Genomic DNA, 20,257 nt, shown 5'->3' with positions numbered 1-20,257 from the left:
GGATGGGAATAATAAAGAGAAGTTGAGCCCATCTGCCTTGAACTCATAAAGTCTTATTTCTTGCCAGAACTAAATAACATAAAAGGAAAGGGTTAGGCTTGGATTCAAAAGACAGGTTGGTTGAAAGTTTTAATTGGGAGGGGTTAGATCACAGATCTCTTTCTCCCACCATTATTAATACTTCCAAATCTTGTGAAATTCCACAACTTCACTTGATAAAAAACAAAAACAGAAACAAAAACGGAACTAGAGACATACCAGGGACAGTGGAAGAGGGAAGTCAGGTGCCAGAATAAAAACAAGGATTAAATAAAATCTGCACATGAGTAGTGAGGCCTGTCAGTCACCTTACTGCATGCTGCTCCCAGAGCACTGATATCTAGGTATATACTTCTACTACAAGAGAGTGGTGGGGGTTCTTCATTAGAGAAACTAAATGAGAAAAGACCTACATAGGGATTAATATTTGTCATCTTTCTGTGAAAATGCTAGAAATTTCCTCTAGAATGCCTCTAGAATTCTATTACCACCACCGCACAAATGCACAAATTATTTTCATGATTTTTTTTTAGGTCACATTCTTGAAGGTAAAGGATTACCAAGGCTTTGAGAAAAATCTTCAAACAGAGAGACTAAAACAAATAAAAAAGGAAATAATTTAGATGAAATAAAGATAACTCAGGTAACATACAAAATTTATCATCATCATTATTAATACCATCAAATAAAAAAGAAAAGATACTTAATCTATGATCCAGAAGTATCATGCTATGAACAAAATTAATCAGAGAACAAAATGAGCTCCTACATATTAAAAATATAATTTTTAAATGATAAGGTGAATCTGAAAAAATCTAGGAAGTGAAAATAACAAAAAGATGGATAACTAAAGTGGAAACATACAAGAATTAGATCAGGTTAAAAAAGCAGTATACAACCAATATAAATTTCAGAAACTAAAAAAAGAGAAAATCTGGGGCACCTGGGTGACTTAGCTGGTTAAGCATCTGACTTAAGTCCAGGTCATGATCTCATGGTTCATGATTTCAAACCCAGCATTGGGTTCTCTGCTGTCAGCACAGAGCCCACTTAGAATCCTCTGTTCCCCTCTCTCTCTCTCTGCCTCTACCCAGCTTGCACATGTACACACATTCTCTCAAAAATAAGCTTAAAAAAAAAAAGAACAATGAAATGCAAAATTTTCTAAACAAATCCAAAAGAAAAGAGATAAAACTGAAAATCACTGGTTTCCAGATTAGATATTCCTATCGAGTGTTTCAAATTCCAAAGGGAAAAATATGATTTTTTAAACCTAGAATTTTATACTGATTGTGTTGTTTAGGCACATCAGTCCATCAGCTGAACCCAATCTAGTACCAGCTCTGTGAATGAGGAAACTCCTAATGATTGTAGCTCAGCCATTTGACTGTTTCATGGCCCCTTAAGCCTTTGCAGCTCAGATATGAGACATTGTGGAGCTAAGATATGCCATCCTCACTGTGCCTGCCTAGATTCTTGATCCACAAAATTAGTGAACATAAAAAAATAGTTGTTACATTATGCCACTAAAGTTCAGTGTAATGTCTTATATAGCAAATACATAACTAGAATATCAGCTAGACCCTCAACTGAATCCCAAAATTTTCAGACATGCAACAATTCAGAATATGTATCTCCCAAAAATCATTTCTCAGGGAACTAGTATATGGAATACTTTAGCAATATGATGGGTCAACCAAAAGAAAAGAAACATCCAATCCAGAAAACAGGGAATCAAGCACTGGAAAGAGGGAAGGGAGTCTGGGGATTATAAACTCTGCAGCAGAACTCCAGAGAAAACTATCAAGTTTAGCAAGAGATGGAGGGCGTTGGAAGGAGAGTTCCTTTGTGGGGGGCGGGGGGGGGGGTGCAGAATACTGATTTTAAAAAGAATTTGAGCACTTTGAATAATTATTATTAAGTAGTATTTGCAAGATCCATTGGAGCTTTTGGAAACAAATGGTTGGTTAGCACATATGAAACTGAACAAATTAAGTGCTCCTGGGTGGCTCAGTCAGTTAAACATCTGACTCTTGATTTGGGCCTACATTATTATCTCAGTCATGAGGTCTAGCCCTGCTTCAAGCTCTGTGCTGAGCATGGAGCCTGCTTGGGATTCTCTCTCTCCCTCTCCTTCAGCCCCTCCCCTACCTGTGCACAAGCACTCTCTCTCTCTCTCAAATAAAAAAAAAGAAATTAAGTAAACAAGATACTGCTTAGCCTCCAGAGCAATAAAAATGTTAGAGAAAGGTGGAAAATATAAAAAGGGCTAAGTCTTCAGGCTCCCGGGTGGCTCAGTTGGTTAAGCGTCCGACTTTGGCTGAGGTCACGATCTCACGGTTTGTGAGTTCAAGCCCCACATCAGGCTCTGTGCTGACAGCTCAGAGTCTGCTTCAGATTCTGTGTCTCCCTCTCTCTCTGCCCCTCCCCTGCTTGCACTCTGTTTCTCTCTCTCTCTCCTTCAAAATAAAATAAAACATTAAAAAAAATTAAAAAGAGCTAAGTTTTCAACTATTAAAACGTAAAATAAATACTTAACATCTAAAATTGATTTAATAATTAACAGATAATAATATTATATAGACAACTGGATACAAGAGCAAGAATAAGTAAATTTGAGAATTTAGAATATTTGGCTATGGGAGAAGAAGAAGAAGACAGAAGGTATGGAGCAAGAGTTTGTTCTATTTGTAATAAAATCTTCTTGTACTCTTTTTAGCTCTTCTTGGATAAGGAAAATGATTACTTTCCAAAGGTGTAGAATATGGACAGAAATCCTCATCAAGCCAAATGAGTATGGTAAATAGAGAGTTTTCCTATCAAGCAGACATGATTTGCATTCACTTCTACTTACCATATTAGGTAAATTATTTATTTAGCCTTCTTTAGCCTCAGTTTCCATGTGGGAAAAATGAGGATAAGTTCTTTATCATCAAGTGCTGTTGTCAGAAATGTTTAAAAAAACTATAACAACACAAAATTTAGCAGAGCAAATTTTAAAGATCCTACTGTCTTTATTGAATGATTCATGAATCAAGCATCATCTCATCTACCTTATAAAAAGAAGCTCCAAGGACCTATATGAAATGAAAGACTTTTATGGGTAGAAGGGAACAGAAATGAGGAAGCTATATTAGGCAAACAGTTGGTTATTTGCAGCAAGGTCACTTCCTTGTGGGGAATAGCAGGAGTCTATCAGTCAGGTTACATCACTAGTACTGACCAGGAGATTCCTGATTGACTGGTTTAAGATTCCATTTCTGGGAGAGGCCAAAACTGTAATTAAGTTCAGTCTGTTTAGTGACATGGGGCTTAGCGTAAGCGACTCCATTTTGGGCCTGTTGTCTGTCTTATTTTTTTTTTTTTTTTAATTTTTTTTTTTCAACGTTTTTTATTTATTTTTGGGACAGAGAGAGACAGAGCATGAACGGGGGAGGGGCAGAGAGAGAGGGAGTCACAGAATCGGAAACAGGCTCCAGGCTCCGAGCCATCAGCCCAGAGCCCGACGCGGGGCTCGAACTCACGGACCGCGAGATCGTGACCTGGCTGAAGTCGGACGCTTAACCGACTGCGCCACCCAGGCGCCCCTGTCTGTCTTATTTTTAATGGAAATAAATGATACAATTGTAAAGTAACTAAAGCATAGCAGAATTTTAATATATGTGAGCTCACATCCTTCCTTTTGTATTTGCAGTTATCTGAATAAATACATAAATATCTTGTACTCTTTAAGAATGCTCATCAAAATTAACTTCAATGTACAATATAAATACCTGAGATCCACAGGCCAAAGTTAAAATGTATGCAATTCAACAATCTGGTATTATATTGATCTAGTGAAGGTGAAAATCTAATACTTTAGGTGAGACCTTGACATTCACTAAATCTAGTGCATTGTATGGAGTGGTGGGAAATGAAAGATTTTACTTTTTGGTCTCAAAACTTCCACTGAACAAGTGGTCCAAATCACTTAATTTTCTCAGGATTCAGATGTTCTCCCCATATTGAATGAAAAAGGAAAGATGCCTCTGGTTATCTAGTTGGAGACGAAAAAATGAATTATTATCTGTGTAACACACATTGGCTTCTTGGCAGAGATTGTTGCAATACAAACAAAAAAAAATTCTAATTTAATGGAAGACATTGTGTTCTATGCACTGTATACATAGACCAACCCAGCTCTTCCTTCCCCGAGGAGACCTTTTACCTCTCCTTTTGTGAGCATTAACGTGGTCTGGGATTAAATAAGCACTAGAAAAAATGACTTTTTCTTCTCAAATACACTAGTTTTATCATAGACTGGAGTGCAAGTTATTATAGTTTGTTCCTCTCTAAGAAACTATCCCTGGATAACTAATGTGTGGCAACACAATAATTAGATTCCAGGATCCCTCAATTTAGAGTATCAGTATTTCTTAAACTTTAAAGTGCACAGGAATCACCTGGGGGAATCTTGTCACCAGCAGATTCTGGCTATGTTGGCCTGGGATATGGCCTGAAAGTTTGAATACCTAACCAGCTTCCAGGAGATGTCAATTTGGTTGGTCCTCAAACCACATTTTCAGTAGCAAGGATTAAAAGACAGTGCCACCATGCGAATGTGGTGTGGGCCATATAAATAAATATTACTCATTATGCTAAACATTAACCACTTTTCAATTTCTATGTTGAGATTTACAACCATGGACCCCTGATTTGAAGAAAGCTAGTGCTTTCTGGACTAAAGTAACAGATTGAAAATGCATCATCTGCTCTGGTTATTCAATGCCTTGCTGAGTTCAATCAGGATTTCTTCATCCTCCATTACCCCCATTAGTCCTGTTGGGTTAGTGCTCAATCTTGATCTGTATCTTAGTCAAGACAATTGTTGCTGATTAACTATAATTACTAGTAATGGGTCCAGCTTTCTTTCAGAGACTAATGCCCTCAGTTCATCCCTGCATTGTTCTGCCATAAAAGGTCCCAATCTGCTAGTCATTTACTTACTTATTCTTTAAACCAACAACAAGTTGCTTCATGTGTGGGCTTTTAAATACTGTCCACTAGGTCTAAATACCATGAGTATACCTTTTACTTTACCTTTTCTTTTCTCCTTCCCCCACCATTTTCTTTTTTACATTTTAGAACAGGAGAATGACAAGTCCTAAAAAAAAAAAAAAAGAGTAGACATGCTTACAAAAAAATTCTAGAAGCAACAAAAACAAAAATTTAAAGGTACATTAAAACATTACTTAATATTCAGAAAGATTGCAAAGTTTTGCACATCGTTAAAAATGGTAAACGTAAGTAAATTAGAACAATTTGCTAATTTTACTAATTTGATGACCTGCAGATTTGATTCTTATTTTTTAATTTTTTTGATGTTTGCTTATGTCATAAATTTAATGCATAAACCCCTACATTTACAGTGTATTTTGTTACTTTTTGTAAGAAATTTTAAATAATAAGCAGACGTGTGTCTAAAATCCTCTAGTTTTAATCATTTTCTGACTGTACCTTTTATTGAAACACTAGGCATGGATAAGTCATTAAGTCAGTTAAGTCTCCAACTCTTGATTTCAGCTCAGGTCATGATCTCATGGTTCGGTTTGTGAGATCAAACCCCGCACTGAGCTCTGTGCTGACTGTGTGAAGAGTGCTCAGGATTCTCTCTCCCCCTCTCTCTCTGCCCCTCCCCTTCCCTCACGTGCATGTGCATGTTGGCTCTCTCTCTGAAAAATAAATAAACTTAAAAAAAGAGCTTATAGAAGAATATGTGGCATACAGTACTCAATAAATGTCTGCCGAATAATCAATTCATATAAGCATACACTATTTTTTTCTTAAAATTACCAGAGACTGTTATGTATAAAGAACTAAATACTCACCATTTCCTTCCTAAGTACTAATGGCATATTTCTGACATTTCTACACTACCAAGATATCACCTTACCTTACTGGCATGCCTTTCTCTTCCACCATCCATTTAATGCAATATATGAGTAAATATATTTCTGATATTATGTGCATCAGCAAACGTTATGAGTAACTAATATAAAGGTTTGTGCAAAGTGTTTACCGATATGTGGTATCAGGAACCAGTCAAATTATAGAATTTTGTCATTTCTATTTGTTATGCTCTGGAGTCTCCTTGGCAGAGTAGTAATAATTCTGGCTTAGGAGTTAGAAGACCTGATTTGCAGTCTCTACAGCTTAGTAAGTGTGAGACCTTGTGAGGAACTTATCCTCTCTCTGCATCAGTTTATCTATAAAACTGTCCTTCCTAACATTACAAAGAATTTGCATGGACTAGTGTCATGTCTTCTTAATCTCTTTACATCATGCCAAGAATACAGCAGAACCCCAAGGAATATGTTTACTGAAAGGATAAATGAAAAACTTGAAGATTAGTGAAGTATGACTATTTGCAGCAGTGTTGGGGAGACATGACAAGGGGTTGAGATGATAGAGGAGAGAGACATGTACATCAATAATAAGAAGAGCAGATAATTAATTCGAATAATAGAAAAACATACAAAGCCACATGAAATAGAGCATGGGATGCCTTAAGGACTGTAGACACATGTGGTTAGTTGAAATGTCTGATCTGAAAGAGGCAGGTTGGTTTCAGATTTTTAAAGACCTTGAATAATACACTACAGTGCTTGGGATTCGCCCTGTATGTTGATGGAAAGTCAGTAATAGAATTCAAACAGAACAGCATGTACAAATATGAGCTTTAAGGGGATTTGTACATTGGGGAGAATATAGGAGAAAACAGAAGCTAGGAAAAAAAGGGGAAGAATGAGAATTTCTTAGTGGTTTATTATGAGTGTACTATCTCATTTGATAATTACTAAATTATTTTAATATAATTAGAATTATATGAGGAAATATATATATATATGTATACACATGAAGCCTATACTTAGTAAATGTCTGCTGAATAATTAATTCATATATATATATATATATATGTATATATATACACACACACACACACACACACACACACACACACATACACATATATATTTTATTTGACAAGGCATCACAGCCATTGAGAGACAGAACTGGGCATTGAACACAGTCAGCTGACTCCAGGGTCAGCACTTGCCCACACAGCTTATCACCTACCTCCAGCTATCAGGTATTTGCATTAATCTCTAGATTAAATAAAAATGAAATGGTTGAACTGAGGCAGTGGCCACAGAAACAGACAGGAAAAAGAGATTCAGGGAGCATATAGGAAGTAAACTAATTGGACTTGGTGACTAGTTAGACATGGCGGTTAGAGAAAGGAGAAATTGAGGGTGTTTTTCTCTCAAATTTGGGATGATTTGAAAATGCCCCAAAAGGATATAGCTGGAAATTTTGAAAAACAATACTAGAGAAAGAAAATAAAACCTTTTTCCAGGCATTCATATATAGAACACTATTGTAGTTTTTTTTTTTTTTTTTATTTCTATCCACTGAATAACAAAATAAGGGGGAGTGTGGGTGGCTCAATCGGTTGTGTCCAACTCTAGATTTCAGGTCGGGTCATGATCTCATGGTTCATGAGTTTGAGCCCCACTCTGGGCTCTGTATTGGCAGTGTGAAGCCTGGTTAAGATTCTCTCTCTCTTCCTTTCTCTGCCTTTCCCCCACTTGTTCTTTCAAAAAGTAAATAAAAATAAACTTAGAAAAAAAAGGTTGGTACTTCCACAATTTATTTGTGGTATACATGAGAGCAAGATCAAATGTCCACTATATGTGTTTAATGATTACATTAATAATTGCTATGGACTGAATGTTTGTGTCTCCCCAAAATTCATATGTTGAAGTCCTAATCCCCAATGTGACTGTATTTGGAGATGGGGGTCTGTGAGGAAGTAATTAAGGTTAAATAGGTTCACAGAGTGGAGCCCTGATCCAAGAGAGCTAGTGCTCTTATACAAGGAGGAAGAAACACCAGAACTCTTCCTCGCCCGCTCTCTGCCACCTGAGGACACAGTGAGAAGGCAGCTGTTTGCACACCAGGAAGAGAGACCCCATGAGAAACCAGCTATGTTGGCACCTTGCTCTCAGACCTCCAGCCTCCGGAAGTGTGAGAAAATAAATTTCTGTTATTTAAGCACCGCCCCCCCCCCCCCAGTCCATGGCATCTTGTTTTATCAGGCTCAGTTGATGTTTTATTAATTAATTTGACTGATATTTATTGAGTTCCTTCTATGTGAAGAGCAGTATGATAGATGTTGTGAAGTTGAATGAAATATTATCTCTGCCTTTAAGAAATTTACAAAGTAGCAGAGGAAATTAGAAACGTTAGAAAGACCCTCAGCTCCCAAATCTAGAAAATAGGAATCGTAAACAAATGTCAGTGATGTCATTAACTGGTCAAATGTTCTGGGAGGCATTCTGGACCTTGTGCAAATTTTTTGTCATCAAGCAATCACTGTATTGCAATCCTACGTTTGAGCACTTGTTCCATATTTAAGGAATTTCAAAAGCTAGGCAATAAATTCCATTTTTGCCTTTGAAGTTTAAAAGAAACAGTTATGACAAATGTATACATAGGTCATGGTATATCAATGGATTTATACAAATGATATTTACACAAAGGTGAACTTGCAGAATTAAGAAGTTACTTTGGATAGCAAACAAGGAGTTCTGAAGGAGACATCTTTTGAATTGGGTCTTGAATGAATAATTTAGTAGTAAGTTACCCAGTATGGTAACTTCATGTAAAAGGTTATTTTAAAAAAAAGGTATACTAAGCCACCAAATATAAAAGAAAAGATGATTCTGAAACATTTCACCATTAGCGGAAATGGATATGATGCAGAGAAAAGAAAAGAATTTAGGAGATCGCATTTCTGAGGTTGTTTAAAGTTGACAACTAAGTTAAAACTCAAAATATTTTCCCACTGGAATTTGGCCAACTAACAATTCAGAGAAGCCAACAATTTGTTTTAGTATTGGTTTGAAACTACAAGAAAATATGAATAATAGTCATCATATCAGCCTATCGAACACACAGCAGATTTTATTCTAATCACTTGCTTCATTGTCTATAAGCCTTTTAGACCTCGCTGATAAGCTCTAAGCAAAAGGGCTTTGTTTTCCTTGTTTACCAATGCATAGTATATAATCAGGAATGAAAACAATTAGGAATGAACGTATTTTAGTTGAACAAATAAATTAATAAATCTAAACTTATTTCACTCTAAAATGCAAGGTCAGAATTTAATAATAGAAATTAACTGGCCTTGCCACTTTCCCTAAGGATATAATCATATTTCGACATGAATTAATATAAAAATTACCTAACATTATTAACCATTAAAACTGTTCACATGTACTTGATTTGGTATGATGTAAGTGTACCTGCAATTACTTAAATTCCTTTTATAGAGTTGCAAATAACACAGAGAATCATTAAGGACAAGAAACCACATTTCATGACATGGTAATGAAGGGCTAGTCAAATGCTGCAGTGATGGAAAGGGCATTCAGTAGTACTTCGAAGGTATATAAAATATAGAGTAGATGGGTGCCTGGGTGGCTTAACAAAGTTAAGTGACCAACTTTTGATTTTGGCTCAGGTTATGATCAGGAGATCAAGCCCCGCTTCGGGCTCTGTACTGACAGCAAAGAACTTGCTTGGGATTCTCTCTGTCCTCTCTCTCTGCTTCTCCTCCTGCTCGCTCTCTCTCTCTCTCTCTCTCTCTCTCTCTCCAAAATAAATAAATACACACACACACACACACACACACACACACACACACATATATATATATGTGTGTGTGTGTGTGTTTTATTTAATAAATTCTACAGGAATATTTAGGATAGTATAATATGTAGGGATTGTAGTAATGATAGTTTGCTTAATTTTCAAGGATGTACAAATTATTAGAGTAATATTTAAATATTGCTGACATTTGCTTAGGGAGGTAGAAGTCACTCTACTAGACACGAAGCATTTTTATATCATTTTTATTTTTTAATGAGTAGGACAACAAAAGATATTATCAGTCAAGTCAATCAGCTTGATGTTGAGATCTGAAAAGATACTGGAACAAGCTAACCAAATTAAAAGCTATGTTTAAAGGATGATAAATATATATGATAAAGTGACAATACACACAACCAGTTATGTTAGCTCAATTTAATTTATATCTGTGTAGGAGTACAGGGTATAAAGTTATAGAGCAACAGTATTTGTAATACCATTCAAGTCAGCATTGGAAATATTTCTGACTTTACCCTGAATGTCTCTTGCTATTTATTTTAAAACAAACTAACAAAAATTGCTGTAATGTCATTTTCAAACAGTAGTCATCAGTTTCTAGTTGCCAATATAAGAGTAAAAAGGGACAATGCAGGAAAATATTACATAGATCTGAGATTATGTCTAGAAGTAGTCTCTTGGTATTTTAGTAAGATGACTGGGAAATGGAGTCTAAGCCTGAATATTTTTGCTCATGATACAACAGTGAAGTGTGGCTGGTTTTATAGAAAACATGTAAGAAATTTAAGCAATCCTTATCTGTCTTTTACATAGTCAGAGGGGGAGGAAAATAGTCCAGTCATCAGAAATATATACAAAGAAAGTTGCTGAGCAAATTATCTGCATGTGTATCTATGATACCAAAGTGAAGACATAAAAGTACCTGAGGTATATTGAAACACTGTCAGAGGAGGGGGCACTCTTCATGCTTGTTAAATTTCCTAAAGAAAAAAAAATCACATGGTCTATTAGAGAATTAGAATCTGTAAGGATTTGGTACAGACAACTGAAGACAGCTCTGCTATTCATCTAGAGGATGCAGGTAGGACTGATTCAAAAAGAAAGTAATATGTTTTAATATGTCAATTATGTAAGTTGCCTGCTGGCAAATACACCCAGCTGGCATTTGGGAATATGATTCTAGCTTCAGTGGGTGAAGTCAGAATGAGATATATGCATTTGGGAGTCATACAAATATAAATGGATGGAAGTTGAAACCACAGTCAGGGATAAGCATATCTAAGTAGGACAGGTAGATGAGAAATGAAACAATGGACCAAACCCTAGATAATTCTAACATTTAATGGGCAGTCAGAAGATGAGGGTAATATTGCTCCCCACCTATGTCTTAGTCCTATACTTACTAAACCATGATATAGTGAGAAATCCTTCTCATTTCCTCCATTTAAGCCATTGATGTGCCATCTCTAATTTTTGTGTTCTTCCCTCTATATAACCCCCTAGTCAAATCCTATTAACCTCTGTTTAGAAATATTTAGGCTCAACCTTTCTTTTATATTTCAACACAATATCCAAGGCCAAGGACTTCATTACTGCACAAACTCCTATCTAATAATGTCGATAAAGATCCAGTAGCTTTGTCCAGTTCAGCCTGGACAACAGACTTACTATTTCAAATCCCTTTCTACCAGACTTCAGTGTGCAGCAATGAAAGTTCCTTTTAACATTGATTTCTGATGTTCATATCCTCAGCCAGAGGTACCTGAAGCCTGAAAATGAACTCAGACATTTCAAAGGCCAGGAACTTGGTCTTCTACAATCATTTTCACTGTTGCTATTTCCTACCATCAGAATGGGGGCCAAAATACGCTTCACTTCCACCAGGCTTCTCTTCTTGGTAGTTTCATCTCCACAAATTATAATCTAACTCATCTTTGGAGGCCTGCTTTTTCAGGTAAAGACATTCAAATCTAAATCATCCTTCAGGGTTCTAATTCCTCTATAAAGCCTCTCTAATACAGATATATCATCCTCTCTAATATCTGAACACCTGCAAAAATTATTATTATAATTAAATTTTCTTCTGGTGTAGGTTTCAAAGTTCCATAATTCTTATGCGTAACACTGTGACTTCTTCCACTAAGTTTCTCAAGATTAGGGACTATGCCTAATGCTTTCTTGTTTTCAACAGTACAGAGTACAGTTAGATAAACTGCAAACTAAATATGTACTTCTTTAAGTTGCAAAAGCAAGCAGAAACCTAGTCCTCATTGTCTACTTCTTTGCTTTCAATAAAATGACAACAAAATAAGTGATATATATTTATGTAAAGAATTGAAGATTGTTAAAGAGAGCCTATAAGAATTTTAGTACCTGTACAGAAAAAATGAGCCCCTGATTAGTCTTCCCCAATTGATGACCTAAGAGAAGACAACTCATTAAATGAATGAGGATAGGAAAGAAGGCACAGAGGCATGATCAAGAATGAATAATTAGAACATAAGAAGTCCTAGGGCACCTATCTGGCTTCAGTCAGTGAAGTGCGAGACTCTTGATCTTGGGGTTATTGGTTTGAGCCCCATGTTGGGTGTAGAGATTACTTAAAAATAAAAAAATCTTTAAAAAAAGAACTTAAGAAATATTGCCCTCACAAACACAATTTACAAATTGTGCACTAGTCCTTATTCAATACGATATTAATCTTATATAAAATAAGATACCAGGCATAACACTTCATTGAAATATTTCCTCCAATAAAAGAAGTCAAAAGTTTCATGAACAGAAATAAAGGAGGTAATTTAACAAGCAAAATGAAAATATTAAATATGCACACAAAATAAATGTATTAAATGTATGTCAATAAGATTAATCATAACAGTTGTTTCTATGGGCTTGTACCAGACATAATTCCCTACTTCTCCTCCATCTGGTATTGGAGGTTTCATGGTAGGAATGGGATTTTAAGAACTTATTGCCCTACTCATTCTGCTTGTATATCATCTTCTCTGTTGCTTCAATTTCATCCATAACCACAGTTTGTGTATCGTTCCTCTCCTGCTCAACATTCATTTTGGTTTCTTCCACATTTAGAATTAAATTAAAAGTATTGGGGGGGGGGTCCCAAGTGATCTGGCTTCTAGTTACTCCTCCACTTATCTCCACCATTTTCCCTTCACCCAATGCACTTCAGCCAAGTTGGCCTCCTTGTTCTTCCTTAAACAGTCAAGTGTGCTACTGCCTTAGATACTTTATACTTATTTTACCTCTGTGTGAAATGCTCTTCATGGCTTCTATATGTCTCCATTTAATATTATAACTCAACATTCTGTACTAGCAGCCCTACCTTTTCCTAATGATCCTGTTCAATTACTCTGCCAGAATAGTGACTTCTTTCCTTGTCTGCTCATTTCTTGGTACCAGATGTCTAAAGTTACTGGTGATAGCTATAAAACTATGGTCTAAGTTAAATGAGACCCTTACTGTATCCCCAGGTGGAAAACTCCCCTCTCTGAGAATCAAGAGCTCTAGGCCTGCAAACTCTAAACTTTCAGAACAGAGACTATAAATTCATCAAGTACATGCCTATTGTCTTAGTCCCTGGACCCACACATTTATCCAGCGGGGACACAGTACTATATAAATGCTACGGATCTAGAGTGTATACCATATCCTATAGGATGGTGTCCCAATCTGGCAATTCAGCTGTGCTTTAGGAAGCCATCCCACCTCTCTATAAAGCCAACAGCATTTGAATATGACTCAAACTCACATGTCCCAAACTCACATTTCCATCATCTTTATTGAAATTTGTTTTTTATCATCTAAGGTGGTAATACATCAAGTCTTAAGTTAGAAGGTCAAACAATATATACATCTCTCACTAATACTGCTGGCCAAAACTTTATCATCATGAGAAACCGTCATATAACAAGAACTGTGTCAGTTTCGGTCAAGTTGAGTTATTACCCCTTCCAAAGCAAAAGAGGCCCAATGTCCGTCCACTTGCCACAAGTGGCGGGTTGGCTTTTTTTGTGTGGGGGGGTGGGGTGGGGGAGATAATACCATATCATAGCCACAGTATTAATATCTACTGTTGACAGGTTAGATATTGGCATTAGAAATAGCTGGATCTGTCTTAGTGCCAGCCCATAATGTAGTGTGCATACATCGTCTCCCTCCTTGCCACCATTAGTACCTCATTCATGTACCCATATTTCAACACTTGGGAGAAATTCACTAATAAAAACTTGCTGGATCATTCTTTCTACTTGGTTGTTTAGTATCTTTTTTATGGTGGTAACCTCTGGTGGGTAATACAGAAACCTTTAGATAGATAGATAGATGATAGATAGATAGATGATTCCATAGACCCTTGAACAGAATATTTTAGTCTTTTCTCTTCCAGACTTACCAGTCAGCCAGGCTACTTACTACTGCCTATAAGTCCATGTATATTTTTACCTCAGGGTCATTTCCCTACCAAATAGATCCCCAAAATTCCAATGACTGGAAAAAGCTCCTCTCACTGCACTCCCTTTGACAAATGCCTCTGAGTGGGCTTGCGTTGCACCATTAACTCATGGACATATGAAGTCTAGTCAATTGTGAAGTATGCTCAGCTATTTTCCACTGTCATTTGCGATGATCCCCGTTGATAAAGTGGTAACAAATTGATAAATTAGAGATATCACAGAGATCGCCATCCTGTTTAAGTTTGATATTCTTTAATTTCTGAGGTAATTAACTTCCCGTACCCACAGTATGTAGTATTGTTTTGATTTATGGCCTTAGATGAGTAGTTTTGTTTTCCACTTGGCTTTCACCTCTACAACACCTCTTGCTGGGCCCATATTTATAAGAAGCTTTCCTTCAGTCAGTGGGTTCTGGGTCAAGGAGAGAAACCTATCAAGGGACTTTTTGTTGAGGTGACTGCCATCAGGCTTTTGATCAGCCTCCATTCTCTATTTCTTTTGAGTGAATAAATTAAGCCAATCCATATTTTGGCTGTCCATGTATCTTGCCTCTAGTAACACTGTGTTCTATTAACCATTTCTCTGGCTACCACACCAGTCTTACTATTCATTGACATAGTAGCACTCATCCTTTTTCTGACGATTAAGTACCACCACCTCATCCACTGTCATGGATTCCAAGATTTCAGGACATCATTATTCCCATTACCATCAAGACACTCAATTCCATAATAGTATCTCCTATCATCCCTGGCTACAGAGTACAGAAATTACTGAGTTTATCATTGCGGTTGGTGCTGCTCTTATCAGTACATTCCTTATCACTTATGGAAGAAACTGTTTTCTGGGCTATTTTGTGCAACATATCCAACCAGCTAGTGGAGAGTTCCAGCCTTACATGGTAGACCCACTCTACCATACTCACTCTATGAGTCCATTGATCCTTCATCACCTGCTAAAGTTGTACCAACATTTATGCTTCAATTTGTTTGTCCCCAACTCCCAAGTTTCCAAGAGCCATCTTAGCTACTTGTTGACACCATACTCAAGGTTCATGCCTAGGTGCTAAATTCTGTTCCATAGGAAAGTATTTGCATATTGATCAGCTCTCCCCTATTCAACTTTATACCTCTGCCGCCTTGATTCAGCACCCTCAGTATCAAGTCTCATGCATACTCCCTAGATTCCTACTAATACATGTTAGGCATACATTGAACTCCCTTGGCAACTGTCTCACTCCTCCCTTAATAGGTTCAGCAGCACAGCCCCTGCTGAGGTAAGCTGGGGTTGGATTCCTGTTGTTTCCTTGGTTGCCAGGAAGGGAAGGCCAAGTATTGTCTTATAAGGACCTGTCTCATTTGAGGCCTCTTCACTGGTCTTCAAACAAGTGTTCCTTACAGAAGGGCCACTTTTGCAAGGCCCAGCAGAGTTAGGGGGGATTTCCCCACATCTGCCCAGAATCCCTTGTTCAGTCTCAGGATTCCAATTTCTCCTTCTTAGGGCCCTGCCCTTGGCATAGTAGACATGCTGGGACTAAGCATCTGAAGGTCTATTACCCATACAAACTAAATCCTGAGCCTGGTCCTTCATTCTCTGTGCTTTTAGCTACAAGAGATAAAAATTTCCTTCAATACTGTCAAGGAGGTCCTCTGGCTTTCACAAATTGGTGATTAATCAGCCCAAGCCTGTCATTATCCCCTCAGTGCTCTGCAACGATGTTGTAGTTCCATATTCTTAACAGTAATTATCATTTGTCTCATACCTCACCAGCTAGTGCAATATCCTCCTCAGTATTTCATCTTGGTTCACTACCAATGGGGAAATAAAGTACAAAATGCTGTAAACAAAGGAAATTTCAAGCAATCCTGCAACCCTTGGAACTGGGGTGCACCTTCAGAGTTATCACAACTTGAAGCAAGCAGACTTTTTCAACCTCATATCAGACTATGAGGGCACAGTCTGAACCATGGGAGGGGTATAACTTTGTGAGAGGTGCTACCCTGTGACCTTTGGCAATCCCTGGCAAGGGGGTAAACTCAGTGACGGTCAGCAGTAGGTATTCCCACTAGCAGAGGGGATTTGGGCAGAGCACAAATATACTATTAGTATAGCTGAAAACAAATTAATTTAATCGAAAATAAAAAAACCAGAAATGACCATATTTTGTAAGAGCTGGAGATGAAAAAGTGATTTGAAAATGGTGATTATTCAATTTCTTGTTTATTACAATGTAGAAGTAAAACAATTCATATCCAATACTGTATAGTGTTACTGAGTATTATACAAAAACATATTATTTAAATTATGTATTTATTAAGTGATAAATAATTTTGGTAACTGGTCTATTAAATATTTTATATTATGTAGAATACTGATATATAAGGAGTTGAGTATTCCAGGCTTTTAGTGCCTTGATATTTCCCACTTGAAACATGACATATAGGTTCCCACTTTTCTCAACACACTTCAGGGTTTGTGTATCTGTATTCTCCAAAAAGAGAAATTCTATTAGTTATTAATACATGATAACAGTTCATAAAATTAGAACTCATTATCAACAAATGAAAATTGTGGGGCACCTGGGTGGTTCAGTCAGTTGAGCATCCAACTTGGGCTCAGGTCATGATCTCACGGTTTGTGGGTTTGAGCCTCCATTGGCCTTGCTGCTGTCAGAGCAGAGCCCACTTCTGATCCTCTGTCCCTACCCCACTCATGAGCTCTCTCTCGAAAAAAAAAAAAATTATTAAAAAAAATGAGAGTTCTGACTGTAGAATAAATAAATAAATAAATAAGAATAGATAACTTCTAAAGCATGAAACATTTCAAGGGAGAGAAATTTCAACTTTTAGTTAATTTTGAAACATCAGTGAAAGACTACTATATAACCAATTTTGTGCTATATTCTAAGTATACAAGAATAAATAAGCCAGAAGCTCCATCCTCAAGGACCTTTCCATCCAATATGTGCGGGAGAACACAGTAAGGTAAACAAATAATTGTAATTTAATTTGTGAGATAAAATAATAGCAGACCTATTAATAACTGTGGTGCAAATTAGAAAATAATCAACTATGGTTGATGGGAGAGAAGGAAATCCCTATTTGGGGACTGGAGGTTTGAGATGAGTTTGCAATGTATGTGTGTGGGAAGCCAGGGGGTCTGTGCATATGAAAAAGAGAATTCTAATAAAAATGAGACCCATTTAAAGTTACCAGATGAGTAATAACAAAAAATAAATATCTTGGAGAATAGTGCAAGGAGAGATTGAATAGGTGAATAATATGGGCATGGAATGAATTAGACCTAATTAGGAGTTTTTACTCTATACTCTCAAGTATCCAGTGACTACATTTATTAAAGCAATTACAAACTTCTACAGCAATTTTCTTGCATTAGACTATATTTTTGAGGCTAGGTGTTGTGTCTTGGTCACCTCTGTATCTTCCAACACTGTGCATGATTCTTACTTGAGTGGATATTTTGAATTTCACATAGACAAAATTCAATGAATGAATGAATGAATGAGTGACAAAATGAATGAATAATGATAATAGTAATAATAATAGCAGTTAACATTTGGAAGCATTTAGTACCATGCATGGGTAAATCTTATTTAATTTTCACAACAATTCTATTACTTAGATACTAGTATTACCCATGGTTTATTTACAGAGGAGGAAATAGAGATCCAGAGAAAGGTAATAATATATCCAAGGTCACAGTTGCCCCTTCACAGAAGCCAGAAAATATGTGGGCATGTGAAAAGGTAGGAGAGATGGCATAGGGTGTAGAAGGATTCAGAAAATAATGTATTTGAGGCTGAAGAGGAACTTTGGCAGTATTCCCTAAGTGGCAAGAACTGTGGCTGGGTGGCTAGCCTGCTCTCTCTCCTGTGGCTTCTACAGGTTATCAGGCTTCTGGCTGGAATGCCAAGTTGTTACAAGTTTGCCAATGTCACCCTGTCCTGATCTCCCCATTCTCTTCTGTTTCACCCACCCAGATCAGTCAAAATCTTTCCCACCTTTCCTTTTTCACTCCTACTAGAAAAAAAAAGATGGAGAGAAAAGAAAGGGAGTCAGGAGAAAAGGATAATAGAAAGAATAGAAGAAAGAAGCATTTGACCTCAGACTGCTGCTGTTGGGGGACTAAGACACCTCATTCTTCCACATGGACCCTCTGCTGATGTGCTCCCACCTCTCTCACCATCTTTACTTTGGTGACCTTACTCATGAGAACTTCTATATTCGATTTCTGTAAATTCTAAGCATTTTCTGGAATTTTTTACTGCACTACTTCTGCATGGTTTCCTCACTTGTTTAGTCTAGAAAACTGTATCTATGTCTATTGATACATTGCCCCATTTCAGAAGATTTTATTTATACATAGAACCCACCAGCTTGTGAATCCATCACTCCTATTCCTAGTCCTACTAGGAATGAACATGTACTGTCTCAGAGTCTAGACTGTCATTTCAATTTCTGTGTTTCCATCCTTAGCCAAAGGAGGGAAAGTTTGAGAGTGAGAATGGGTTACAGCAAAATTGGAATGATGATCTGCTTGATCATGAGTCTCTATCTGATAAAAGCCAGAATTTGAGGGAAAAGGGATGATTCATGTTAATGATGATTCCTTTAGTTCACCAGTTTCCTTTTCTTGACCTTCCCTCAGGAACCTATGTAGTGCCTACAAATTCCTCCCTTGATGTCAGCCCAGTAAGAACAGGGATAAAACAGCCTTTATCTGGCAAGCAGAAAACGTCTCCCACATTTTCCTGGCAATAATCCAACACAAATCCAAGCCTCAAAGTTGTCCAGACTATACTAAACGGTCTTTGGGGAACAGCATCAGAAGGTTTGGGATTTCTTTCCATTTTCTCTTTTGTGTTGCAGAACGAAAGCTATTAAGTGGCAAACAGGTGATATTTTCAATAACCATTACTTAATGCCCTAGAATACTCCAGCACAGGAGTGAAAGACCAGAATGCTTAACAATAAAACTCAAGGTCACCTCAGGTCTCATTCTTCAAGTCGCAGCTTAAATGTCAATTATTTAGGGAAACATTTCCTGACTCTTCAGTCTTTGTACACTCTCACAGTGCCCTGTGCTTTGCCCCATAATAGTTACCATAACTGTAATTATTATTTCTACAATTATGTTAATGCTTTCCCCACTAATTCCTGAACTAATAAAGCTGACCTGACAATATTTGATACCATAGGCTGCATTCTTATGTCCATAGTCCCAATGCCCCTTACCATGCTCTATCTTCCTTTTTTTCTCTTAGCTCTTATCACCTAATATCATTTTATATAATTTACTTATTAATCCTGTTTATTACTTATTGTTTGTCTTCCACAATTAGAATGAATACTCTACAAAGTCAGTAACCTTTTGTGTTTTGTTCATTGTTATACCCTAAGTTCCTAGAAGACTGTATATATAGAATGAGTGATAAATATTTATTGAATGGATAAATGGGGAGGGGAAAGATTTCTCTGGTATACTTCACGTCCTTAATACCTGGTTGATTGTCTTCCCAGGATTTCACACTCAATGCCTACTAACTTGAACATTAATGAAGACAGGGGATGAGCATGAATGAATAAATAAAGGATGCAAATAGTTTTGAAATGTTATTTTAACTACCTATAACTAAATCCTTCAAACTAGTTATCTTCCCATAAAACAGTTAGTTTTACTGTTTATTCCATAAAAACAGTTAGTTTTTACTGTTTATTCCATACTGGTGAAAATAGCTCACCATACAAGATATCAAAATTATGCAGGCTCTACCTAATCCACGGAATTCTCTTCTAGTTTGTGTGAATATGTATGTTTCTGTATGCATGTGTGTACTTCAAGTAGTGACATTTTTCCTGTGCCACAGACAAGTTGGACAACTAGGGAACACAAAAAACATAGATAATATAAGATATATATTAATATAAATATATAATATCTATAGATAATATAGATATATGAGAATAATTTTGTTTGCCTTATTTGCATCCTTGTTTTTATTTCACCCCTTCATT

General features: G+C 36.8%; 1 long non-coding RNA gene across 1 annotated transcript in view; it reads right to left on the bottom strand.

Moving 5' to 3' along the window:
• LOC109248219 (uncharacterized) overlaps positions 1-20,257 on the bottom strand; it is a 205,404-nt gene that overhangs the window by 76,392 nt on the left and 108,755 nt on the right. The window contains exons 2-3 of the long non-coding RNA XR_008421717.1: positions 10,673-10,730; positions 5,119-5,182 (exon numbers count right to left, since the gene is read on the bottom strand). This is a non-coding gene — a long non-coding RNA (uncharacterized LOC109248219). The remainder of the gene's footprint in view (positions 1-5,118; positions 5,183-10,672; positions 10,731-20,257) is intronic.

Source organism: Panthera pardus, unplaced genomic scaffold, assembly GCF_024362965.1.
Source record: "Panthera pardus isolate Hobbes unplaced genomic scaffold, ASM2436296v1 HiC_scaffold_13, whole genome shotgun sequence".
Taxonomy (NCBI): Eukaryota; Metazoa; Chordata; class Mammalia; order Carnivora; family Felidae; genus Panthera; species Panthera pardus.
The sequence above is the reverse complement of the archived record's forward strand: the minus strand, read 5'-3'. Positions and strand labels throughout refer to the sequence as shown.